This window comes from Phacochoerus africanus, chromosome 8, assembly GCF_016906955.1.
Source record: "Phacochoerus africanus isolate WHEZ1 chromosome 8, ROS_Pafr_v1, whole genome shotgun sequence".
In the NCBI taxonomy this organism is placed as follows: Eukaryota; Metazoa; Chordata; class Mammalia; order Artiodactyla; family Suidae; genus Phacochoerus; species Phacochoerus africanus.
Window position 1 is genome coordinate 34,189,338 of NC_062551.1, and position 26,613 is coordinate 34,215,950.

Sequence of the window (26,613 nt, forward strand, 5' to 3'; positions counted from 1 at the left end):
CTTGCTTCCTCTCTGTGATGTTGCAGGCTTGCAGGGACGGACCGGGCTGGAGGCGGGTTTGGAGCCAGCTAGGCCTGCACCCAGGGCAAGCTGGGAGCCGCTGTCCACCCAAGGCCATTGCACCTTCCTTCCTCTCTGGCCCCGAAGCAGCTATGGAGCAGGCCAGTGGACGGAAAGGACATCAGGGGACCTGAGTTCTCACCTGTCCTTGCCACTTCCTGGTCATGTGACCCTGAACAAACCCTTCCCTACTCTGAGGCTCTGTGTCCCCATCTGACAAGGAAAAGAGACTTTGATTCTGATCCCAGCCAGCCCGAGACATGGAGAAGAGCCCCCTCCCTCACTCTGCAGAATCCCTCTCCCCACCATCCTCGCCTAACTCCCTTCTATCCTAAAGGGGAAACTTGCTGCTTCTATACAACAGAAAAGTTAACTCTTTTTTTTTTTTTTTTTTTAAGGGCTGCACTAGCAGCATATGGAATGTCCCAGGCTAGGGGTCAAGTAGGAGCTACAGCTGCTGGCCTACACCACAGCCACAGCAACGTGGGACCCAAGCTGCATCTGCGACCTACACCACAGCTCAAGGCAACACCAGATCCTTAACCACTGAGCGAGACCAGGGATCGAACCTGCAACTTCATGGATACGAGTTGGATTCGTTTCTGCTGCACCGCACCAGGAACTCCCCAAAGTTAACTCTTTATTTGTAAGAAATCTCTGAGCCGTCTGGATTTTTGCTAAGAGCTTCTGTCTGGGGTATTGTCACATTCGGTGCATTGCCAAAAACTCTGTTTTGCCTGTTCAGCCATGGCGTGATCAGAGGGGGAGAGGGAGGACCTGGGTGGCCTTGACCCATTTCCTCAAGCCAGAGACTGTCCCCACATCCCCTCATCTCTCCCTCCTCTTGTCATTGCTGCCTGGCTCTCTGAGCCTCCGTTTTCTCAACCTTAAAATCGGGGCGCTAATTATAACTACATGAGTGACAGCACACGATAACTTTTGCCTTGATGCCTGGCACATAATATGTCCTTTTCTTTCACCCTCATGATTCTGCCCTCCCTGAGGGCAGGTGGATTTTCTCTGCAAAACCAGCTGGTTCTGACACCTGCCTGTCTGGTCAATGAGAAGTTCCCCAGAGCTTCATTCCCCGGCTTTCTTCTCCTCATAGACCAGGAGCAAAACCCCTCCCCGGAAGACTATGCAAATGAGGCTGAAAAAGCCACCTACAAAATGCAAATGACGGCATCCTTCTAAGGAATTAAGAAGATATGTTTGTCCTTTCATCTGTCTCTAGCTTGAACAAGTGCTAAACTCTTTGAGGGTAGAAAATAAAGGCAGGACACTAATGTTTATTGAACACTGTGGGATATATTACAAAGACGCCCTGATATGTGATTAGCTTTTCCTTCCTGAACATATAGAAAACTACGTAACAGCACCCTTGCTGTTAGACGGGGCCATGTGACTAGTTCCAGTCAATTAAAATGGAAACCAGGAGTTCCCGTCGTGGTGCAGAGGTTAACAAATCTGACTAGGAACCATGAGGTTGCAGGTTCGATCCCTGGCCTTGCTCAGTGGGTTAAGGATCCGGCATTGCCATGCGCTGTGGTGTAGGTTGCAGATGCGGCTCGGATCCTGCGTTGCTGTGGCTCTGGCATAGGCTGGTGGCTACAGCTCCAATTAGATCCCTAGCCTGGGAACCTCCATATGCTGCAGGAGCAGCCCTAAAAAAAGACAAAAAAATAAATAAATAAATTAAATAAAATGGAAACCAAAGTCTTCTGCCTAGTTCTTTACTTAAACCCTTCCTCTGCTGTAATGAACATGGGGGGGGGGGTTCTTATTGGAATAGTGGAACCAGAACTTGATCTTCCGGATCATGTGTCCTATATGGAGGAAAGCTGCCCTGGGGAGTGGCCTGAACCAACAACAAACGTTTTAAGAGTGAAAAAATATACTCTTGTTGTGTTAAGCCACTGAACTTTGGGGGATGTTTGTTACTGCAGCATAGCCTTGCCTGGACTGACTGGTACAAGCACTATCATGTACAGGTATTTTCATATGCCTTATGATCTCACTTGATCCTACCCACAACCCTTGAGATAGGTTTTATTAGTAGTATTATCTCCATTTTCCAGAGGAAGAAGAGGACTCGGACATGTCAGATAACATGCCTGATGTCAACGGGAGGTAGATTCGAGGGTAGATGGAGGATTTTTTGCCTCCCGAGTTCGGGGTCTTCCAAAGTAGGCAGGTTCTACTCCCCAGAAAGGCCAAATTTGGGAGGCAGGCATGTAAATGGTCAACTCCATGGAGAAATGCTCTCGGTCACTTTGGGGTCTTTATTGAGTAAATTGTAATCTTCAAGTGTGGCCTTCCAGAGTCTGGGAAAAAAAATGTTCTCAGCTAAAAGTAGCTACACCAGAGGGTCCCAGCCAAAGTCCAACTCTAGGCTGGCAGACTTCTCAGATGGCTTGGAATTCCTGCTGGCCAGAGCTCCACCGGCATGGAAGTGTTTACTCTCGCCTCAAATTAGTTCTCCCACGCCTTCCAGAGCCCAGCCCATATTTGGGATGGAAAAGGGAAAATGATGCCCAGTGGGGATTCAAAAGCATCAGAAAAATTCCACAGGGGCCACAGCCTCTCTCTACATGGACCAGGTCTCCCAGCCGTCACCTCTCCTGGTCCCTCACACCTGGACCCCGCGCCCAGCGGGGCAAAACCCCCTCACACACTAACTCAGAAGGAAGGCATTTCTGGAAGGACCCTCATGTGGGCCTGTACACCTCTGCAGCCACATGAAAGGCAAGAAAGAAGAAAAGACCTAATTTTGTTTCCCGTCAGTTGAAAGTGGGCTTTTCTTTTCCCTTCAAGAAGGCGCCATGTGGCTGGATTGCCTTCATCTATGGGAGCAAAAGCCCCCAATAAAAGTGTCTTTGCAGAAAGAAAAACTCCCAGAAGACCACGTGGTGTGTACCCTTTTATAATGCTCAAAAGCCAGCAAAACAAAGCAATACGTTGTTTGGATGTACATTTAGATGTGATGAAACTCAACACACACACACACACACACAAGGGAATAGTAAACGTAGAATTCAGGGCAGTGCTCATCTGGGGTTGAGGCGGCTGGGGTGGAGTTGTCAGAGGGCCAGTTCAAGAGAAACACCCATCAAGAAGTAACTACAAGTGGCAATATTCTAATTCTTGAGTTTTGAGTCAAGCGATGGGTCCACAGGTGGTGTTTGATTTTGTTTTTTGTTTTGGACACCCACAGCATATGGAATTCCCAGATCCAAGCCGCAGCTGGGACCTACATTGAAGTTGTGGCAAGGAAGGATCCCTAACCCACCATGCCGGGCCAGGGATGGAACCTGTGTCCCAGCGCTCCAGAGATGCCACCAATCCCATTGTATCACAGTGGGAACTCCATGTGTTATTTTATTTTATTTATTTTATTTTATTTTGTCTTTTTGCCATTTCTTGGGCCGCTCCCACAGCATGTGGAGGTTCCCAGGCTGGGGGTCCAATCGGAGCTGTAGCCACCGGCCTACGCCAGAGCCACAGCAACACAGGATCCCAGCCGCATCTGCAAACTACACCACAGCGAATGGCAACACCAGATCCTTAACCCACTGAGCAAGGCCAGGGAATCGAACCCACAACCTCATGGTTCCTAGTCGGATTCGTTAACCACTGTGCCATGCAGGGAACTCCTGTTCATTATTTTAATAAATACACCAGAGGCATGTCATGAACCAAGGCATATGATGAACCCAACGTGGTCTGCCTCTTGACTTAGATCTGTCTGTAAAGGGGGCCTAAACAACCCGTCACAGCCACTGTGTATGCCATTCCCCGCAGGCCGGTCATTTCTGTAAGGCCTCCACACGTACAAACACATTTACATCTCACAGCAGCCTTATGCAAGTGGGTTTATTTTATGTCCATTTTGCAGAGGAAGAAACCAAAGCAAGAGAAGTTAAGCATCCTGCCCCAGGTCAGTGGTAAGTGGTAGGTGGTCAGACGTCAGAGACCACAGTCTGGGCTCCTACATGAATAAGAATGAAATCACCACCTCAGAGGACTACAAGCCCAGAGCCAGAGCTGGGTGTGTGTGTGGGGGGGGGGGGGGTTTCAGCAACATCATCAGAGCTGCCGTCCTCACCACGTCCACCATGTCTCCCCGCCCCACCGTCACGCTGTAGTTGCAGCGTTTTCGGGAAATCACGTGCAGTTCAGCAATCCCTCTTCCAAATCTAACTTTTGAGACTTCCCCTTAGGGCCACTGACCAAACTGAGTTTCAGGCCCAGAACCAAACCAAGCATCGGCCACCACAGTAAGTTGAGAACATTTGCCATTTCACCCCCTAAGGCTGCAAGGTAGGTGGGAACAGCTGATGGGGCGCTGGTAGGGGGCAAGCGACAGTGTTTGCCTTTGCGAAGTTCCCCTCATGGCTGAGTGGTAACGAATCTGACTAGTATCCATGAGGACCTGGGTTTGACCCCTGGCCTTGTTCAGCAGGTTAAGGATCCAGTGTTGCTCTGAGCTGTAGTGTAGGTTGCAGATGTGACTCAGATCTGATGTGGCTGTGGCTGTGGCTGTGGCATAGGCCTGCAGCTCTAATACAACCCCTAGCCTGGGAACCTGCATATGCCATGGGTGCAGCCCTAAAAAACAACAACCCCCCCAAAACGTTGGCCTTTACCACCATTTGGGGTTCCCCTGCAAGGGCTCTGAGAGGATTAGATGGGTGACTCCACTTGGACTGTGAGCTCCCTCATCAGAAACCACGTCTAGGGGCTCTCCTGTGGAGCAGTGGGTTAAGGACTTGGCATTGTCACTGCTGTGGTGCGGGTTTGATCCCTGGCCTGGGGAACCTCAACATGCCATGGTGCAGCCAAAAAAAAATTAAAAAAAAAAGAAATAAAGAAAGCATGTCTAAGTTTTCCTCTCTCCCTGGCTCTCCCTGCCTGGTCAAGGCCCACCAAAGAGCAGCCACCCAGCTGTACTAGATGGGTCAGTCCTGGGGCCTGCCATACTCACAGTCCCCATACTGAGGGAAGAGGGGGCAGACAGACTGTGCCCCTGGAGTGGATTGGCTGGTATTTATCCTATTCTGCCTCTGACCAGAGATGATTGGTTGAGAAGTGATCACCTGACCTGAGGGAACTTACGTCATAGGTTAGCCAACAGCCTATGACACGTCGCAATACAAAGGTCTCCCCAATCGAAATGGTGGTGGCTTAGTGGATGTCTCACCCCCGATTCCCCAGAAAGAGCCTGGGTCAGACTTACCTCCTAATGCCGGAAGGTGGGGACAAGGGAGTGAGGCGGGGAGAAGAGCACAGTGGACTCCCCTTCGGAAGTCAAAAACTGGGGAGTTCCCATTATGGCACAGGGGGACATAATCCGACTAGTCTCCATGAGGACATAGGTTCAATCCCTGGCCTCGCTCATTGGGTTAAGGATCCGGTGTTGCCATGAGTTGTGATGTGGGTCACTGACGGGGCTCCAACGCCCACGTTGCTGTGGCTGTGGTGTAGGCCAGCAGCTACAGCTCCGATTCGACCCCTAGCCTGGGAACCTCCATATGCCACAGGTGCAGCCCTAAAAAGACAAAACGAAGGAAGGAAAAGAGAGAGAGGGAGAGAGGGAGAGAGAGAGAGGTAGGAAGGAAGGAAGGAAGGAAGGAGAAAAAAAGAAGTGAAGAGTTTTTCCCCCAGCTCCTGGAACTGCTGTTGGAAGACCAGCTGCCAGCCGTCTTCCGAGCTGTCTTCACTGAAGTCACGTGGGCCCAGGCCTTGCCCCCTTCCTGGAGCAGCTGATGGAATAGCTGATAAGCACAGGGCCGTGAAGGCTGGACCTCTCACCCCAACTCGGGACATCCTGAAGGCCGTGCCAGCTTCAGGACTCCCCTCAAGGAAACTACATTGCAACTGGCTTCTCCCTCTGCCCAGCGCTGCTTCCATCCAGCCTGTCCACCAGCAGTGACTGCAGGACCACCCCCCAAACCTCCTGTGTGCTGAGCTCCAGCTCAGGCGCTGCTTCCCAGGGAACCAAGAGGGACAGAGGGAAAGCACCATTCAAATGTAAGTGTGACCCAGCTGGTTCCAGCACCCTGGGACAATACAGGGCATTGGTCAGCTCTACGGAGATGGGACCAGGGGAGCACCGCAGCTAAGAAAGGTCTGGCAGAGGGAGGACAGGTGAGAAACCACATCTCCTGACTCTTGCTCGTCCACGTTTGCCTCCTAGCGTGGTCACTCTTCTTCCGCATGTCTCTCAGCTCCTCCAGGCAGCCGCTGGTAAAGCTTGTGCCTCCCCGACAAGCCATCAGATGGATCCCAAAGGCTTCTCCCACCTGGGCAGGTACCGTGGAAGCCATGACAAAGCCAGAGCTTTGTCCCCAAGGGGCTGCTGAAGTGGCCAGCAGTACTAAGAGGTGAGCTGATAGGAATGGCAGCCAGGGTTTTAATACCTACAGGAACAGCACTAAGCACTCTGGCTGGGGACAGAGCGTGGGGCCAAGGGCTCAGAGCAGGTGCAGCTGGATCTGCTCAGGGTCTAATACACAGGCCCAATCTGACTCTCCTCTCTGAACTGGGAAGCACGTGGGGGCTAGAGGCTGAGAGGCAGTGACAGTGGAGCCACAGGGGCCTTGAGTGGGCAGAAGTTAGGAGAAAGCTGATGTGAGGTGGAGAGACGCTGAACAGTACCCAGTGAGGGCTCCAACTGCCTACAGAGGAATCCCCTTCTGAGCGGAGGACTCCGAGCTCCACGCTGACAGCCCTGTGGGGACGGCTGCCTGGCACTCTGAACTCCCTTCCGTGCCCTATTGCTCAGTGAAGCAGTGACCATCCCTATTCTTAGAGCCCCCTCAGACAGTGTTATGGCGATAACTTGAGAGGCTCTGTTTCCTGTGGCAGGAACAGCTCCTGGGGCTCTAGGTGAGTCCAGTGAGAGCCAGGCTGAGGTTGGACAGCTGCAGAAAGAGACTGGCTCTGTCCATTCAAATGCTGCTCCCTCTCTTTTGGTGATACAAGAGGAGGCCTTGGAACAAGGAGGGCTGGGGAAGGGCAGACACCCCTGGAAATCCAAGGATGAAGCCAATGCCAAGGAGGGTGAAGTAAAGAGACAGCTCCGATGGAGAGAAATCAGGTCTAGTATAGCGTCTCATCCTTGAGCTTTTCCATCTGTATTCCGTCTTTCATCAAGTTTCCCTTCCTAGGAGTGCCCATCGTGGTGCAGTGGTTAACAAATCCGACTAGGAACCATGAGGTTGCAGGTTCAATCCCTGGCCTCGCTAAGTGGGTTAAGGATCCGGCGTTGTCGTGAGCTGTGGTGTAGGTGGCAGACGAGGCTCGGATCCCGAGTTGCTGTGGCTGTTGTGTATGTAGGCCAGCCGCTACAGCTCCGATTCGACCCCTAGTCTGGGAACCTCCATATGCTGCTGGTGCGGCCCTAAAAGTACAAAAGCCAAAAAAAAAAAAAAAAAGAAGTTCCCCTTCCTAACCCTTGAGCACTGTTAGTGGGGATGTAAGTTGGTGCAGCCACTATGGAAGACAGTATGAAGGTTCCTTGAGAAATTAAAAATAGAATTACCATATGATCCAGCAATTCCACTTCTGGCCGTATAGCTAAAGGAGATGAAAATCATTCTTGAAGAGATAGCAGCATTATCCCAATAGACAAGGCGTGGAAACAATCTAAGTGTCCATCAGTGGATGAATGGCTAAGGAAAAAGTGGCATATATACAGCGGAATACTATTCAGCCTTAAAAAGGGAGGAAATCCTGCCTTTTGTGACAACATGGATGAACCTAGAGGACATTATGCTAATGAAATAAGCTAGACAGAGACAAACAAATACTGTATGACTTCACTTATACCTGGAATCTTGAAAAAAAAAGTGGAACTCAGAGAAACAGGAAGTACAATGATGGTTGTAGGGGGTGAGGGATGGGGGAAATGGGGAGAGGCTGGTGAAAGAGTACAAAGTTTTAGCTACAAGTCGAGTAAGTTCTAAGGATCTATTGTACAGCATGGTAATTATAGTTAACAATACTGTACTATATGCTTGAAATTTGCTAAGAAAGTAAATCTTAAACATTCTCACACACACACATTTAAAAAAAAGGTAACCATGTGAGGTGATGGATGTTTAGTAACCTCACTGTAGGACTCTTTTCACAGTGTCTATATATGTCAAACCATCAAGCTCTATGCTTTAAATACATTGTATTTTATTTGTTTATTATACCTCAGCAAACCTGGAAAAGAAAATTACCATGCCTTAGTACCAATCTTTCAGAGCCCTTCGAGGAGATGAAAAGCCAGAAACAAACAATCCAATTAGGAGTTCCTGTCGTAGCTCAGCGGTTAACAAATCCAATTAGGAACCACGAGGCTGGGGGTTCGATCCCTGGCCTTGCTCAGTGGGTTAAGATCCCACGTTGCCGTGAGCTGTGGTGTAGGTCACAGAGGCAGCTCGGATCTGGCGTTGTTGTGGCTGTGGGGTAGGCTGGCAACTGTAGCTCAGATTCATCCCCTAGCCTGGGAACCTCCATATGCCTTGGGTACGGCCCTCTAAAGACAAAACAAACAAACAAAAAAATTCTGACGTGCTGTAACACCAATGATCTTTGAAAACATGCGAAGAAGCAAATCGCAAAAAGATAAAAACTATGTGATTCCACCTATATGTAAGTGCCTAAAATAGGTCGAATTCATAGAGACTTTAAAGGGGAATGGTAGAATGTATACATGTATGTGTGACTGGGTCACCTTGCGGTACAGTAGAAAATTGACAGAACACTGTAAACCAGCTATAAGGGAAAAAAAATAAAAATCTTTTAAAATTAAATAAATAAACAAATAAAGGAGAATGGTGGTTTCCAGGGGCCAGGGGCACATGAGAGTCTCGAGTTATTATGTAATGTGTACAGAATTGAAATTGGGTAAGATGAAAAGGTTCTGGAGGTTCATGGTTGCACAATAATGTGAATATATTTAATATCTCAGAACAAGGCACTTAAAGTGGTTGAAATGCCAGGGGATGGGGGGCAGGGAGTGGGAGTTTGGGGTTAGTAGATGCAAACTATTCCATTTAGAATGGGTAAGCAATGAAGTCCTACTGTACAGCACAGGGAAGTCTATCCAATCTCTTGGGAGAGACCATGATGGAAAATAATATAAGAAAGGGAATATGTGTGTGTGTGTGTGTGTGTGTGTGTGTGTATGACTGGGTCATCTTGCTATACAGCAGAAATTATCACTATACTTTAATTTAAAATTTTTAAAGACTATTGCAAAAAAAAAGCCATTGAAATGGTTAATTTTATATTATGAGTACCTTATCATAATTAAAAAAAAATAGATTATTTGGTCAAGTGTGAGAGCTTGTAGGAACCCATGAGACCACTGGGACCCCCATTCACTGTGTAGATGAAGCTCATCAGAGGAAGAGACTGGTTCCAGGTTGGAGTCGTGATAGCAGAGGCAGGGGGGAATTTAGGTATCCGGACACTCAGGCCTCCAGCTCCGGCCTTTTGGCTCAAGCACTCCATCCTCAGTCCAGCATCCCCGATTGATGGTGCCACACAAGTCCCAGCTCTTCCAAGTGTCTTAGAACCACCAGGACCACTGACCCGTATCCCCTCAAGGAAAGGGACAGGCCCAGGGGACTCACAGCTCTGGGGGCAGGCAAGGCTGCAGAGACATAGCCCGAGTTTCATCAGAAGATTTCTTAAAGCGAAAAACCTTGGGAATTCCCATTGTGCAACCCCGACCATCCATCCCTCATGGTAACTTGATGGTAGGTATTGAGGAGATTTACCGATGTCACGTCTCTCTCAGCAAAACCCGTTTTCGTTTGTGGTTCTTGTTGGTTACAGCCATACCTGCGGCATACAGAAGTTCCCAGGCTAGGGGTTGAATTGGAGCTGCAGCTGCAGCTGCAGCTGCCGGCCTACGCCACAGCCACACCAACACCGGATCTGAGCCACATCTGTGACCTGTGCTGCAGCTTGTGGCAACGCCAAATCCTTAACCCAGTGGCCAAGGCCAAGGCTCAAACCCACATCCTCACAGATACCATGTCAAGTGCTTAATCCACTGAGCCACAACAGGAACTCCAGCAAACTTCTTTGGATTTTCCTCTTCTTGGTCTTGCCAAAACACTCCAAGAAGGCCTATTTCCAGGGCCTGTCTCAGAGCATCCCTCTGACATCTAGGCAGAGATGACAGAAAACTGGCATATCCACCACCACATTCCCACAACTGCCCATGACAGACATCATTAATCGATCAAGGGTCTGTTCCCCACCGAACAGGAAGACCTCAGAATCATATCATCAGCCTCCAGCTGCCCAACTGGCCAGCACTCACACTCAAAGTGAGAGCTCTTTGCCAGCTGTCATCTACACTAACCTAACCCTCTCTGGGATCTTCAGAAAATCACTTCTCTTTTGGCCTCAATTTCTTCATCTATTATATGAAATGACTTTTGTGTCCCTGCCAGCTCTGTGATTCAGTGAAATCTATACTAGTGGACTGGAAAATTCTATACTGTGGAGAGTAGAGGGAAATTCTGTTTGGTTTCAAAAAGAAGTTTCAAAAGAAACTCCTTTTCACATATTGTTTTGGCAGTAGCTCTGCCCTCCTTGCTTTATTTTACTGGGGAGCAGTCATGAAGCCAGGCATCAGGAGCTGACTGTGGGGCTGGCCAGCCAGGGTTCTACTGCCTTCTGGGAGTCATTTCCCACTTCCTGGAGGGTCCCAGAGCCAAGAAAGTCCTGACACTTCCATTCAAGGTGGGACACTTCAGCCCCGCCACAACCTACCAGTAGGAGACGGCCGGGATTGACATTTCTGCCCCTCACATGGCCTCCCACTTGTCCCTGTCCCCTGTTCTGGGCGGGCGGCTATGTCGCTCCAATGGGGCTTAGACAGCCTTTCTTGTTTACTTGCCAGCCGGCCAGGCCACCCTCTCCACGGGGTTCTCAACCAGCCAGATAGGGATGCATCAGAAGCGGGGGAGAGGACAGGGCCGCCCTCTTGCCACCAAACTCTATAAAAGAGAGCATTAAATCTTGGCCTCCACCAGGGAACTGCCTTAATTAGGGTGGCGCCGAGCAGGACGCCGTAATTAACTGTGTGTCTGTGTTTCCATCCCAAACACCCATTTCCAGAGCTTTGTGATCCAGTCTTCTAAGAGAAGCTCAGCCAGAAACTTGGCACCAGCAGCCCCAGAGGGGAGGGATGGCTGGCTTTCCCTGTTCTTTCCTTTCATGGCCCCACTCAGGGCGAGTCTCCGGAGGTGGGAGCCATGGGTCCTTCCTTAAAAGGATTTTAATTGTGGGCTCAGAGCTACTGGCTCGTCCTGGTCCCCCAAAGCAGGGAAACCCAAAGGTCTGATGTCAGTGTGGGTGGATACATGTTTGTTAGTTTTGCTCGGATAACATGTGTAATTCCAGCAACTTTGATTTTCTTTGAGGAGCCAGTCTCAGCCACGTGGAGCTTTATGGGATTGAGCCCAGTGATCTGGGCTGGCCAATCAGAGCGTTCATCTCCTGGCCGATGATTGGCTCAAAGTTGGACCAATAAGGGCCTGTTGCAGGAGGCTGGATGGAATCATTGGGAAATGAGTATATTTGCTTTCTACTGGGGCTGCTAAACTAGTAAGATATCAGCCTAGGGCTGCTGGGGACCAGGTTTGCCACCTCATGAGAATCTGCCTGAGAATAAGGCTAAGTTGAAGAAAGCATGGAAAAAAGATGGAGAGTTTTTATTGTTTTCTTTTTTATAGTTGATTTACAATGTTCTGTCAATTTCTGCTGTACAGCAAAGTGACCCAGTCTTTAGACTGATACAGTCTAAAGGATGTATATATACACATTCTTTTTCAAAAAGAAGAAGGAAGGAAGGAAGGGAGCAAGGGAGGGAGGAATGAAAGAGAGAGAAGGAAAGAAAGAAAGAAAAAAGAAAAAGGAAGGAAGGAAGGAAGGAAGGAAGGAAGGAAGGAAGGAAGGAAGGAAGGAAGGAAGGAAGGAAGGAAAGAAAGAAAGAAAGAAAGAAAGAAAGAAAGAAAGAAAGAAAGAAAGAAAGAAAGAAAGAAAGAAAGGAAGGAAGAAAGGAAGGAGATGTGGTACATATATAATGGAATATTACTCAGCCATAAAAAAGAATGAAACAATGCCTTTAGCAGCAACGTGGATGGACCTAGAAACTACTGCACTAAGTGAAGTTCGTCAGTGAAAGACAAACATCATATGATATCACCTATATGTAGAATCTAAAAAGAAAGGATACAAATGAACTTTTTTGCAGAACAGAAACAAACTTACAGACTTTGAAAAATTTATGGTTAACAAAGGGGACAGGTGGGGGTGGGAGGGATGAACTGGGGGTTTGGGATTGGCATATGTACACTGAGGTATATGGAATGACTGGCCAACGGGGACCTGGGGTATAGCACAGACAACTCTACCTAGTGTTCTTTGATCATCTATGTGGGAAAAGATTCTGAGAGAGAATGGATATGTGTATATGTGTGACTGGGTCACTTTGTTGTACAACAGAAATTGTTACAACTTTGTAAATTAACTATTCTTAATTTAAAAAAAAAACTATACTTAAAACTTAAAAAGAAAGAATAAGCTCAAAATAAAGAAAAGAAAAAAGATGGCAATACCAAGAGACAGAGAGAAAGACCTGATGGCATCTGTTATGCAACAGAATCCAGCCATACCTGAAGCAAAAATACTCCCACATGAGAGGCGTTACATGAGAGGCAATAAATTCCCAATTTTCGTTTCTGTTGATTTGAACTGTTTGTCACCTAAAACTTAAAGAGATTTGGCTAAGGAGTTCCCATGGTGGTTCAGTGGGTTAAGGACTCAACGTTGTCTCCGTGAGGATGTGGGTTCAATCCCTGGCCCTGCTCAGTGGGTTAAGGATCCAGCGTTGCTGCAAGCTGAAGCCTGAGTTGCAGATGCGGCTGGATCTGGTATTGTCATGGCTGTGGTGTAGACCGGCAGCTGCTGCTCCAATTCAACCCCTGGCCCCGGGAACTTCCATATGCCGCAGGTGTGGCCATGTAAAGAAGATAGATAGATAGATAGATAGATAGATAGATAGATAGATAGATAGATAGATAGATAGACAGACAGACAGACAGACAGACAGACAGATAGACAGACAGACAGACAGATTGATTTGGCTAAAACAGAGGTCATTACATGGACTCCATGAAATGCAACCCACATACCCCCATGATGTGCTTGGCAGCAGGGAGAGTTCATGGGTGGATGAGAATGGCGCTCAGCCTTCTTGAGCTTCCAGCTTCTTGGAGAAAAGGAGACATAAGGGTAAACTGCATTTCCTGTTCTAGTGCCCCCACACACTGAAAGACTGTCTTCCTTCTGGGCAGCTATGCCCCAGCTTGTGGCAATGCTGCCTCCTTAACCCACTGAGAAAGGCCAGGAGTTCCCGTCGTGGTGCTGTGGTTAACAAATCCGACTAGGAACCATGAGGTTGTGGGTTCAATCCCTGCCCTTGCTCAGTGGGTTAAGGATCCCACGTTGCTGTGGCTCTGGCATAGGCCAGTGGCTACAGCTCCGATTCGACCCCTAGCCTGGGAACCTCCATATGCCGTGAGAGTGGCCCTAGAAAAGGCAAAAGACCAAAAAAATAAAAAATAAATGTCCCTGTTTTTATGTACATATGTGTACATATTTATTTAGATGAGATCATACTCTAATGCTGGTGGGAGATTTTTAATCTTTGTTGAACATATATACAGAAAAAAGGCACAAATCACAAGGATATAGCCTGACAAATTGCACAAAGTAAACACATCTGTCATCAGTATCCAGCTCAAGAAACAGTGTTGGGGAGTTACCATTGTGGCTCAGTGGCTTAAGAACCTGATTAGTACCCATGAGAATGCAGACTTGATCCCTGGCCTCACTCAGCGGGTTAAGGATCCTGCGTTGCTGCAAGTTTCTGTGCCGACTGCAGATTCGGCTCAGATCCTGTGTTGAGGTGGCCATGGTGCAGGCTGGCATCTTGCAGCTCGGACTTGACCCCCAGCCTGGGAACTTCCATATGCTGCAGCCGCAGCCCTAGAAAAAAAAAAAAGAAAGAAAGAAAGAGTGTCGGTCAAGGACCTTCAGATCTTTTTCTGGTTCATCCTGCAATGGCAGAGAGCATTGCCCTCGTGGAATAAGCCTCCTTAATTCTTGATGAGCAGTCAATTTTTTTCCAACTTTTTTCCTGTTGAAAACAAAGCTTCAGGGATCATCTTCTGTATACACATCACTCTGCACGTCGGAGCTTCGGTTCCAGGACAAATTCCTAGTTATAACTCCCATTTCTCAAGCCCTTTCTGCCAGGCACTGCATTAAATGCTTTTTATGGAATAGCTCACTGGAGCCTTGCAGCAATTAATTGAAATAGGGACTTTTATTGTCCCCATTTTACAGAAGTGGGACTTCGGCGTCAAAGATCAGGCCCATTTTCCATCTCGATTCACATTTTCTAAGTGCCCTCCATCCAATTAATTCCCGCTCCAACAGTACAAAGGGTCAGTTTTCCTTCCAGGCGCTGGATACTATCAATTATTTTAATTGCTAGTTGAGGGCAAACTGATATGCAAAGAAATCATAGCTTATTATAGATATTCATTCATTTCTTTCATTTTTTTTTAGTAAGATTGAACAACTTGTTTCATACGAATCAGCCGTCCATGTTTCTTTCCTAAGTTGCCTGTTCATGTCTTTTGCCTATTTTTTCTTTCTGCTGAGGACACTGGATTTATTTTTGCATATTTATTTATTTCAACTTATTTTATTAAAGTACAGTTGATTGACAATGTTGTGTTCATTTCTACGGTACAGCAAAGTGGTTCAGTTATATATATATCCATTCTCTTTCATATTCTTTTCCTTTATGGTTTATCACAGGATATTGACTATAGTTCTTTTTTTTTTTTTTTTTTGTCTCTTCGCCATTTCTTGGGCCATTCCCGCGGCACATGGAGGTTCCCAGGCTAGGGGTCCAATCGGAGCTGTAGCCACCGGCCTACGCCAGAGCCACAGCAATGCAGGATCTGAGCCTCGTCTGCGACCTAGACCACACACAGCTCACAGCAACGCCGGATCCTTAACCCACTAAGCAAGGCCGGGGATCAAACCCGCAACCTCATGGTTCCTAGTCGGATTCGTTAACCACTGCGCCACAACGGGAACTCCCTGACTATAGTTCTCAGTGCGAGACAGTAGGACTTTATTGTTTATCTGTTCTGTATATAATCGTTTGCATCTGCTAATCCCAAACTCCCAATCCATCCCTTCCCTCCCTCAGCCCTTGGCAACCACCAGTCTGTTTAAAGATATTCATATTTTGCTTTTCATATATATTGCAGAGATTTTCCAACTTTGCTTTTTTTTTTCTATTCTAAAGTTGATTTTTATGACATAAAAAGAGTTGGTAGGGTGTGGGATGGGGGCGATTGCACTTGTATGATCATCAACAATTTTCCATATGATTCCTCATTTGTAAAATAGAAAGGAATGGACCAAATCGATGATGTTTAAAATGTGATCCTGGAGTTCCCATCATGGCTCAGTGGTAACAAATCCAACTAGTATCCATGAGGATGCAGGTTCAATCCCTGGCCTTGCGCAGTGGGTTAAGGATCTGGCGTTGCCCGTGAGCTGGGGCGTAGGTTGCAGCCCCTGTCCCTGCTCCTGCCCCTCAGAGCCACCTCAGCCTCATGAGCCCCAGACCCGTGGTGCCTCGGTGCCTCTCGCAGCCCATGCTCCACTCCCTCAGCATTGCGATCAGCCCCTCAGGCCTCCTTCTTCGTCCCAGTCTTGCTTAGACGCTACCCTTGTCCGCTTTGGCAGGTTTTAATAACTTTGAATGTCAGGAAGACGGTCCTCCCAGAAAATAACCAGAGTGTTTAACAGCATGTCCCACGCTTTTCACATTGAACTTCAAGCTCTGCATAGTCCCTCTAAAATACTGTGATGTGGAATTCACGTTGTAGCTCAGTAGGTTAAGAACCTAACATAGCTTCCATGAGGATGTGGGTTTGATCCCTGGCCTCACTCAGTGGGTTGAGAACCTGGCACTGTTGCAAGCTGTGGTGTAGGTCGCAGGTGTGGCTCAGATCCTATGTTGCTGTGGCTGTGGTGTAGGACCGCAGCTATAGATAGCTCCAGTTTGACCCCTAGCCCAGGAACTTCTATATGCTGCAGATGTGGCCATAAAAAGAAAATAAATAAATAAAATAAAATACTATAACATTCTCCTCACCAGCTTATCTCTCTCTCTCACTCACACACACACACACACACACACACAAGGATTAGGAATATCAAATTCTGGAATCTTTGCTTTGCAATTTATCTGCTGTGCCACCACGGCCATGTCACTTACCCACTCTGGGCCTATGTTCCTTAATTTCTAAGAAGAGAGTACCAATAGCTATGACCTAGGATGGCTGAGGATTAAATGAGATGATGCATGTCAAGTCACTCCTTGTCAAGACTCAGAAATTGCATCTCAACCTCTGAATAGCGTTTCAAAGCCTGCAGAGTGCCTGACTCCATTTGACCATCAGACATCCACAGGGGGGAAAGGGCTATGTCCCATGTTACAGGTGAGGCAACCGAGGGCCAAAGAGGCCAAGTGATCCAGTCAAGGTTACGCAGGCAACTCAAAAACCAGTTCTGTTAGCCAGGCTCTCAGATTCCAAGCCCAGGACCCAGATCATACCGCCTCCCTAACCTCCATCTGTATGGCCCCAACTGCTCAGCCACCAAAAGCCTGGGAAGTCTTGTAGGAATCAAGTCTGGGCCCTTGGTCCTCTCAAGGTCAGAAGGAGCAGGGGTGGCTGCAAATACCCAGGACAGGGGAGGAGGGTCACCTCGTCCAGCTCACAGCCCAGGAAGGGAGAGTAGCTTCTTAAAGGACCCGAGTCAGGAGTGACCTTCCAAGAATGCAAACCCAAGACACAGAAATTAAAAAGACAGACGCATGTGACTACATAAAATGTTCACCTTTTGAAAGGCAAAAGATGCCACAAGCAAAGTTAATAGACAAACAATAAATTCGGAAGAAAATATTTGTGATGCAGAGGACAAGGGGTTACCATCCATCATATACAAAGGGCTCTTACAAAGTGAAGAGAAAAGGGCAAACAACCCAAAAGAAATGATGGCAAAGGACATGAATAGGCAATTCACAAAAGAATGAAGCCAAACGGCCACAAACAAATGAAAAGATGCTCACACTCATTAGCGGTCAGGGAAATGCAAATTAAACTGACAATGAGATGTCGCAGAGGAATATTTAAAAGAACAAGAATGCACTGGCTGGCAGGGGTTTAGGGAAAAGCCATGTTCCTCCGTCGATGGTGAACATGTAAATTATTACTGTCTTTTTGAGAGAAAATGTGGCCCCACCAATTAGAACTTCAGGCATTCCATGAACATTTTGCATTTAAAAATAACTCTCAATCTTCTTTGACCTGGCAAACCTAACCCTGGAACTCCATTTGATAGAAATTATACTACCCTATCCTAAGGACAAATGACAAAAGATGTTTATTGAATTATTATTACCAATGGCAAAAAGGAGTTCCCCTTGTGGCTCAGTGGTTGGTGAGCCCGATTGGTGTCCATGGGGACAAGGGTTTGATCCCTGGCCTCGCTCCGTGGGTTAAGGATCCGGCGTTGCCGTGCTGTGGTGTAGGCTGCAGATGCAGCTCGGATCCTGTGTTGCTATGGCTGTGGTGTAGGCTGGCAGCTGCAACTTCGATTGGACCCCTAGCCTGGGAACCTCCATGTGCCAAGTGATCAAGGGGTTCAGCTCTTAAAGACAAAAAAAAAAAGACAAAAAAATAATAATAATGGCAAAAAAATTCTCAAAAGAAAGCATGACAGACTGACACACAAGAAAGACCTGGTTTCCTAACAGCCCTCGAAGCTTGGTTGGGACCATGTGACGGGGTTCCAGCTAACAGACTGGGGGGAAGAAGTGATGTGTGGCCATAAAGCCCACGACCCAGCCCCCCTTCTCTTTCTTCCCCTCTGCGGTGACCACCCGAAGCTGGACTCCCTGTTTGGAGAACACCATCCCAGGGTTTCCCAATCTCACTGCCTGGGGACAGGAACAAGAAATAAACTTTTTTTTGGGGGGGGGGCCATGCCCACCACAGGCAGATGTTCCTGGGCCAGGGATTGAACTCACACCACAGCAGGGACTACATGGAATCCTTCACTACCAGGCCACCGGGTAACTGCAAGAGATAAACTTTTGCTGTGTTTGGGGGCTGCAATCTCACCGCTTCCTTGTGGCTAAAGCAGAGCTTCACTCACTTTAATGAATGCACAGCCTGAGTGTCCCTCAGTGGAAAATGACTGACGGAATGACAGCACAGCACAGCCTAGACTCGTCCTCAGCCTGGGGTTTCCACACCACCAGAGGAGAAAAGCAAAATGAAGAGACGTGCCCATGATATCTCATTCGGGTAATATACACAATGGTGGAGGTGACCCTCTAATAGCACGTGTGTACATGTCTGTGCCTGTGTGTGTGAGACGTGCATTTGCGGCTACGTGAGAATAGATGGAGACCTGGAAATATGCTTTTAGTTTGCAAACATGAGTTGGGAAGGAGGGGGAGAACAGAGTGAGGAAGATCAAGCAATAAAGTAGAAAAATGCATCAACAAACATAGTGTTCATGAGTACGTTTTTGCATTTACAAATGTGCAGATGTAAACACACAAAGGTTTTCATATTAGTGAATAAAACCTATTTTCCTTAGGGCAAGAGAAAAAAAGCAGTCACATAGCTGGAGGATGCAGGGAAGGAGGGGGCTGGAAGCACCAGCCGTGGGTGCCGAAGGTCCAGCCCGGAGTTCCCATCATGGTGCAGCAGAAACGAATCTGACTAGGAACCATGAGGTTGCGGGTTCGATCCCTGGCCTCACTCATTGGGTTAAGGATCTGGCATTGCCGTGAGCTGTGGTGTAGGTCGCAGACACAGCTCGGATCCTGCATTGCTGTGGCTGTGGCTATGGCTGACACCTATAGCTCCCATTTGACCCCTAGCCTGGGAACCTCCATATGCTGTGGGTGTGGCCCTAAAAAGGCAAAAGACAAAATGTATCTGCTGAATGAACGAAAGGACCACCAATTCAGACTTGAGCTGCACTGAAAGGCCTGCTCATCCATGCAAGAAAGACATGTACAGACACAAGACCCAGCTAGTGTGAGCAGCATTTTCTCGGCCAAATGTAGAGATGCCTCTGCTCATTCCAGGTGCCTCCTCTGGCCCACCTTCCCCCCAGTCCAGAAGTGTGCTCCTTCTCTCCCTCCTGTACGGCTGATCCACTTCCTGCAGGAAGTCTTCCCTAACTTTGTGGCCACACACACACACACACACACAAAAGCATGCAGCACAAACCCTTACACACTCTCAAACCCCAAAGAGCAATTAATTGTGGGCCTTGGAGATCAGGACAGAACAATTGGAAGGCAAGACTCAGTCTCAGCTCTTTTCCGTTCCACCTGCATTTCAACAGGTGCCCGCCCTCCCCCACGTCATCACAAGCCCAGGGAACGTGTCCTCATTAGATCAGTCTTCCAGCCGTGGTGAGTCCATCTCCCCTCACCTCTGGATCCACATGGGATGAGATTCTAAGACCTGAGGGGAAACGGGCTGGGGCTTCTGTGAAGTTTCCTCACTGACAAAGTGTGAGGTACAGGAAGAGAGGCTGCCTTATAGCCACATATTGTTGCAAGTGTGTGAGAGCAGCCAGCCTGAGCTTGCAGAATAGGCTCTGAGTTCCTCGACACTCTTGTCGTGGACAGCCCTGGGCTCCGCAAGACCCCCTCGGGGGCCTGTCCCCATGTCTGTGCCGCTGTTCCCCACTTCCAGCTTCTGCCTTGCTGCTGATGGCCTGCACCTGCACCTGCACCTTCCTTCAGAGGCCTGCCTTTGGACCGCTGGGGTCATATCTTTGCAAAGGAAGAAAGCCTTAGTTTGTGGTTAGGAGGGAGCTTTCTCTGTCCTGCTGGACATGGCCAAAGAAGCCTGTGGCTCCTCTTATCACAGGCAGTCCCTTTACAACCATCTGGCTCTGAGGATGACAGGGTAGAGAGACAGAAAGAACTATATCTTTGAGCCGCCGATTATCATGGCCAAAGCCCATCTTACCTCTAGACTCCTGGGTGGGTGCAATAATAAAGCTCCTGGCTCTTGAGCCAGTTTGATGTGGGGTTTCTGTGCTGTGCAGCCAGAATTATTCTAAGTTGTCTAAAGGCCATGCTCTTGTTAGGGTGACCTCTACACACACACACACACACACACACACACAAAATGCATGTACATGCTCAGGAATGTGCACACAAATTGAGAGATTCATTTTCAAAAACCCAATAGCTTTCCTTCCGACCAGCAAAATTAATTTGAAGGAAAATGGTGCCGCCACTATGGGCAAACAGTGGGGCAGTTTCTCAACAAATGAAACCGAGAATTACCATATGATCTGGCAATCCCATCTCTGGGCATCCACCCAAAAGAATTGAAAGTAGAGACTCAAAGAGATACACCAGGTTTATGGCAGCATAATCCACAATGGCCAAAAAAAGAGAAACAACCCAGTCTGCAGATGGATGAATGGATAAACAAAAGGCCATCTATACACCCAATAGAATTGGCCTTAGAAAGGAATGAGATTCTGACATGTGCTACAACGTGGGTGAACCTTGAAGACATGATGCTAATGAAACAAGCCAGTCAATTTCAGGGTAAATATTGTCTGATTCCACTCATATGAGGGGCATATAAAAGGTACATTCATAGGGACAGTAAATAGAACGGCGGTTTTCTGGAGCTGGGGAAAGGGGCCAGTGTATAGTGGGTTCAGAGTCTGAGTTTGGAAAGGTGAAAACATTCTGGAGATGGATGATGGTGATGGTGGCACAGCAATGTGGATGAGCTCAATACCACTGAACCATATACTTGACAGTGTATAAATTTAAGATGGTAAATTCTATGTGTATTTTACCACAATTTTTTAAAAAGACTTGAAAACATAAAAGAAAAAAAATCCCCTTCAAACAGCAATGACACACAAGGCACAAACTCAGGATTTCGCAGGACTGTGGAGAAAACCACACCACTTTATGGAGGAGCTGTAAAGGTCCATCCAAAGTGGAGATATACCATGTTCATGGAGGAAAAGAACCAGTGTTGTAAAGAGGGCAGATCTTTCCAAATTAATCCATAATACAACACAAATTCCAACTAAGATCCCAACAGCATTTTGTATCGAACTGACTAAACTGATTCTAAAAATCCTATGGCAGAAGGACTGTAATACAAGAAATAGCATACACTCAGGAAAATGCGCAAGTTAGAAGGGTACAATTCAATAAAGTTGTTTGTGTGTGTGTTTGTTGTACCCAAGGCATATGGAAGTTCCCAGGCCATGGATCTAATCCAAGCCAGAGGTGCAGCCTATGTCACAGCTATGGCAGTGTCGGATTCTGAACCCACTGTGCCACTGCAGGAACCCCCGCAACGAAGTTTTAAAAAGCGAAGCATACCATTTCACCGAGACTCAGATCAAGAAACAGAAAATTTTTTCAGAAGACCTCCCTGTTACCCTCCTGCAGTCACTACCACCTTTAAGGATAACCATTCTCCTGGCTTCTATCTTAATCAACCCGATTTGCCTGGTTTTAAACTCCTTATGCCTTACCATAGATGCTCTTTTGTATCTGGCCTCTCACTCAACACCATGATTGTACAATTCTTCCATGTCGTTGCCTGAGCTGTCACTCATTGATTCTCATTTCTGTGTAGTATTTCACTATAGGGCTATCTCACCCTTTATTGATCTAACCTACTGTTCACAGGCATTTGAGTAGTTTCCAGCTTGGAGACACTGAAATAGCATTTTGGTAGGTTTTTTTTTTTTTGTCTTTTGTCTTTTGTCTTTTTAGCGTCACACCCACAGCATAAGGAGGTTTCCAGGATAGAGGGTCCAATCAGAGCTGTAGCCGCCAGCCTACACCATAACCACAGCAACATCAGATCCAAGCCACGTCTGTGACCTACACCACAGCTCATGGCAATGCTGGATCCTTAACCCACTGAGCGAGGCCAGGGATTGAACCTGCGTCCTCATGGATGCTAGTCAGATTCGTTAACCACTGAGCCACAATGGGTACTCCTGTTTCTTGTTTTTTGACCCACATTTACGCACACATTGGTGGGGCACTTTCCTAAGAGTGGGACTCCTGGATTATCAAGAAGAAGTTTTTAAAGAACAGAGGATGTTTGTGGATCCAGTGGGAATGAGGCAATCTTGCCCTACTGGAGATAGAGATGCATTATGAAGCTATAGTCATTCAAAGGCACACATAGTGATGCATTCCCAGATCTACATATCCACACACACACACACACACGAGCATATACAGGCATCCACACACAGGCATGCTCTCTCGCCCCACATACTCCACCAGTCAGCACAGACAACTCATGGTCGGACTTCCCAGACCAGATAACTGAGTGTCGCGGTCCCTTTCAAGTGGTATCAGAGCACAGGCCGGCAAGTATCCAGGAGACGGCTGATGGAGAAGGGGAAGAAGAGAGAGAGCCCCCCCTCCTCAACCCGCCCACTGGCTTTAAAGGGAGAACAAAGTGAGCGGGATCAGAGGGTGCAAGGTGATGGCAGCGACGCTGAAGCCATTTATCACTGCCAGATGTGTGAAGGGTCAGGCTGCGGGGCTTGCTGGAAGTGCCAGCAGGGGTGCCTGGACCCCAGACACGGCGAGAAATAGCCTGTCCTGTGGGTGAGGGACCTAGGAAGGGCTGCCAGGATCCTCTTCTTAACAAAATGACAATGCGCTTGCTTTTTCAGCAGGGCCAGAAGGGGCTGGGGGCCAGGACAGAGGCAGCAACAGCTTAATAAAGGGCTGTCAGTCAAAGCTCTAAAAATACCCACCCGCTGCCAACAGGCTCGCTCCTGCGTCTAAATGGTCCCTCAGCGACACACAAGGACAAATGTTTGCCCAGAGAGGCCTGGTGTCAGGCAACATACATGGCCCTGCTGGGGCTGGCATCTGTCCTCTTCCCCTACTGCACCCCTCCAGGACCCTCAGAGAGGCACACCCTGGGCCAGGAAGCAGGTCGTGAGGATCGCGCCATCAAGATGTACGTCCTCCCTGGGCCTCCCTCCTCTCTGGAAAGGCATGAACATTTGACACCTCTCCTTGCAGGCTCCCAACCCCCCGCACCCCCTGCACCCCCCCCCCCCACAAAGAGTCACAAGGGAGCCTGGAGACTTCTAATCAGATGAGGGAGGCACTCCAAGCTTCAGGCAAACTCCTGGTCTGGAACCAAAACCCACCTCGGCTTCTGCTAAATTTCCAGTACGGTGGGGGAGGACCAACACCTGTCCTTGGAGAGATCCCAGTCTGCCCAGGGAAGTGTGGCCACTGGCCCGGAATCGCTTCTGGTCTGATGGAGGAGGCTCAGCTCTTGGCTTGACGAACTCCCGCTCTGATGCAGGAGGAACCGCTTCCCAAAGACAGCTTCCCGCATAGTGACAATAGCAGACTTTTAGCCAAAATGTCCTGATAATCCAGGGCTCCTCAAACTTTCATGCATGTCCAATTCACTGGGAACCTTTTCAAATCCAGCTTTCATCTTGCAGGCCTGGGGCGGGCCTGAGATTCTGCATTTCTAACAAGAGCCCCATTGCTGCTGGAGCCTGAGTAACAGGATGAGATGTATGGCGGGTGGAGACGGCTAGGCCCTAAGAGCTATTCTGCTGACCAACAGAACCCTGAGCTGGGACTACCTGGGAAGGCTCCTTGGAGGAAGCAGGGTAGAATCTGATGGGCAGAGGGAGAACTCTGCAGTCCACTGGCCCTAGGCCTTCATTAGCTGTGGTCACCTCTCTGAAATGAGGACAACAATGTCCCGCCTCACGGGGTGGTGTGAGCAGACTGGAGCACTGGCACAGGCCTGGCACTCACCTGGCACATGTTAGGGGCTCAAGATATGCCAGCCGCTGCTATTATTATTATTATTATTATTATGGTCTTTTTAGGGCTGCGCTCATAGTTTATGGATGTTTCCAGGCGAGGGGTCGAATTAGAGCTGTAGCTGCAGGCTTACACCACAGCCACAGCAAAGCAAGATCCAAGCCATGTCTGCCACTTACACCACAGCTCATGGCCACCCTGGATCCTTAACCCACTGAGCAAGGCCAGGGCTAGAACCAGCGTCCTCATGGAGTCAGTTTCTTACCACTGAGCCAGGGAGGGAACTCCCAACCACTGCTTTTATTTTTATATTTTTTTGTCTATCTCTCTTTTTAGGGCCACACCTGCGGAGGCATATGGAGGTTCCCAGGCTAGGGGTCCAATCAGAGCTGTAGCCGCCAGCCTACGCCAGGGCCACAGCAACGCGGGCTCTGAGCCACGTCTGTAACCTACACCACAGCTGATGGCAACGCAGAATCCTTAACCCACTGAGCGAGGCCAGGGATCGAACTTACGTCCTCATAGACGGCAGTTGGGTTCCTTAACTGCTGAGCCACGACCAGAACTCCCAACCACTGCTTTTACAATCAACTGTAACCATGGTGACAATACCTGGAAAGGCCCCGCCACAGACAGAGCTGGAAGAGGGCTGCTCCCAAAGGCAGAGATACAGACAGACGCTGGGCGGCGGGCAGCATCGGTGCTGGGCAAGTCCTTGACTTTCTGAGCCTCCGTTTCCTCACCGGTAAAATGGGAATCATAGTCTGGCCTGTCTCTGCAGATTGTAGTGAGACGTTAGGAAATCTGACACACGCCGCTCCTGGCAAACAGTAGGCGCTCAATAAAGCGCTCTCTGGGGTTGGGAGGTGGGGGACAGCCTTGCAGGAGCCGCCCGTGGGCTGGGGCCAGGGATGAGCTCAGGAGGCCCGTGCACCCGCCTGTCCCCCACCCCGTCCCCCACCCCCACCCCAGGCCGCCTTTGAGCCCCGCGCTGCGCTTTGAAGTCCCAGATGGGCCTGGAGGAAAGAGGATCCCGCGCCCAGCCCCCAGCCCGCACCTGGATAAACACGCGCCGCCAGCCCCGCCGCCAGCCCCGGACCGACGGCCTGGCGGCAGGGACGGCCAGGCGGCCGGAGCGGCCCGGCAGCGGCTCACTTCAAAGCGGCAGCGGCCGCCAGCGGGAGGGGGCCCTAATCAGGCCCGGCTGCCGCCGCCTGGGCGCAGAGCCCTGCCCCGCCCGCCCGCGCCGCCCCCGCCGCCAGCGCCGCCCCCGCCATCTGCTCCGCGTTAGAGCGCGCACGGGAGGGGGCAGGGGCGCCGGCGATTGAATGGCACAGTCCCGGGCTGTCCGAGCTGGGCGGCCACGGCGGACACCTCCCCCGGCGAAGTCCGTGTCATCACCCCTGCATTAGTTCCTTCGTTAATTCAGCAACTATGTGCTGAGGGCCTGGGAGGTGCCAAGCCCAGAGCTCGGTGAGGGAAATGCGGTTGATGCCTGCCTGCATTCATTTAACCGGTATTTGTTGAACTCGTCTTTAGGAACAGACCTTAAGGATACAATGCGTGCATGCATGCATGCATTCATCCCCGAAACAATTTTTGAGTGTCCGCCATGTGCTACATGCTGTCCCCTGCTTCATCGCCCTCCAGCCACACTGCCCAGCCGCCCTAAACCCCTCACAAGCTCCTCCTTGCTCTCCCCCCCACCTCTATGCTTTAGCACTTGTTCTCTCTACCTAGCATGTCCTCCTCTGCCCTGAACAAACTCCTATTCAACCTGCAAGAGCCCAATTTAAAAGTTTCCTCCTTTGTGAAGCCTCCTCCCGGCTGAAGTCACCAATCCTAAGCCCACACAATGCCTCCCCCCTGGCAGAGAACATACGGCTTTGAGTGAGTGATTTATTCCTTTGCAGGGTCTGTGTGTCTCCCCCCCTCCCCAGACTGACAGCTCCCACCAGGGCCGTGTGGCTCTGTAAGCTCTCTGTGCCTCAGTTTTCTCCTCTAGAATTAAGAAAGGAAAAGATCAGGAGTTCCCATTGTAGCACAGCAGAAACAAACAGGGCTAGTATCCATAAGGATGTGGGCTCCATCCCTGGTCCTGCTCAGTGGGTCAGGGATCTGGTGTTGCCTTGAGCTGAAGTGTCGGTCGCAGATGCAGCTCAGATCCCAGGTTGCTGTGGCGCAGGCCGGCAGCTGTAGCTCCAATTTGATTCCTAGTCTGGGAACTTCCATATGCCTCAGGTGCGGCCCTAAAAAGCAAATAAAATAAAAGGAAAGGAAAGGAAAAGATCCCCCTTGCAGGGTTGTGGGAAATAGAAATAATTGGGTGAAACACAAGGCTAGACTGGGTAGCCCAAAAGCCTGGTCAAAGGCAGCATTCATTTCCTGATCCTCTGACTCCAGGAGGTATATGCACCTCCTCCAGGAAGCCCTCCTGACCTCCTGAGGACAGACTTCCTCTCCTTCAGTTGAGTTCCTGCCAGTCCAGCTCAGCCTATTAGCCACAGTCATCCAGTTGTTCCTGGCTATTTGGGACT

General features: G+C 49.0%; 1 long non-coding RNA gene across 1 annotated transcript in view; it reads right to left on the minus strand.

The window, feature by feature from the left end:
- LOC125133534 (uncharacterized) overlaps window positions 1–25,201 on the minus strand; it is a 32,389-nt gene extending 7,188 nt beyond the window's left edge. Inside the window, exons 1-2 of the long non-coding RNA XR_007136456.1 lie at window positions 25,134–25,201; window positions 24,689–24,851 (exon numbers count right to left, since the gene is read on the minus strand). This is a non-coding gene — a long non-coding RNA (uncharacterized LOC125133534). The remainder of the gene's footprint in view (window positions 1–24,688; window positions 24,852–25,133) is intronic.
- Between the last annotated feature and the right edge of the window lie 1,412 nt (window positions 25,202–26,613).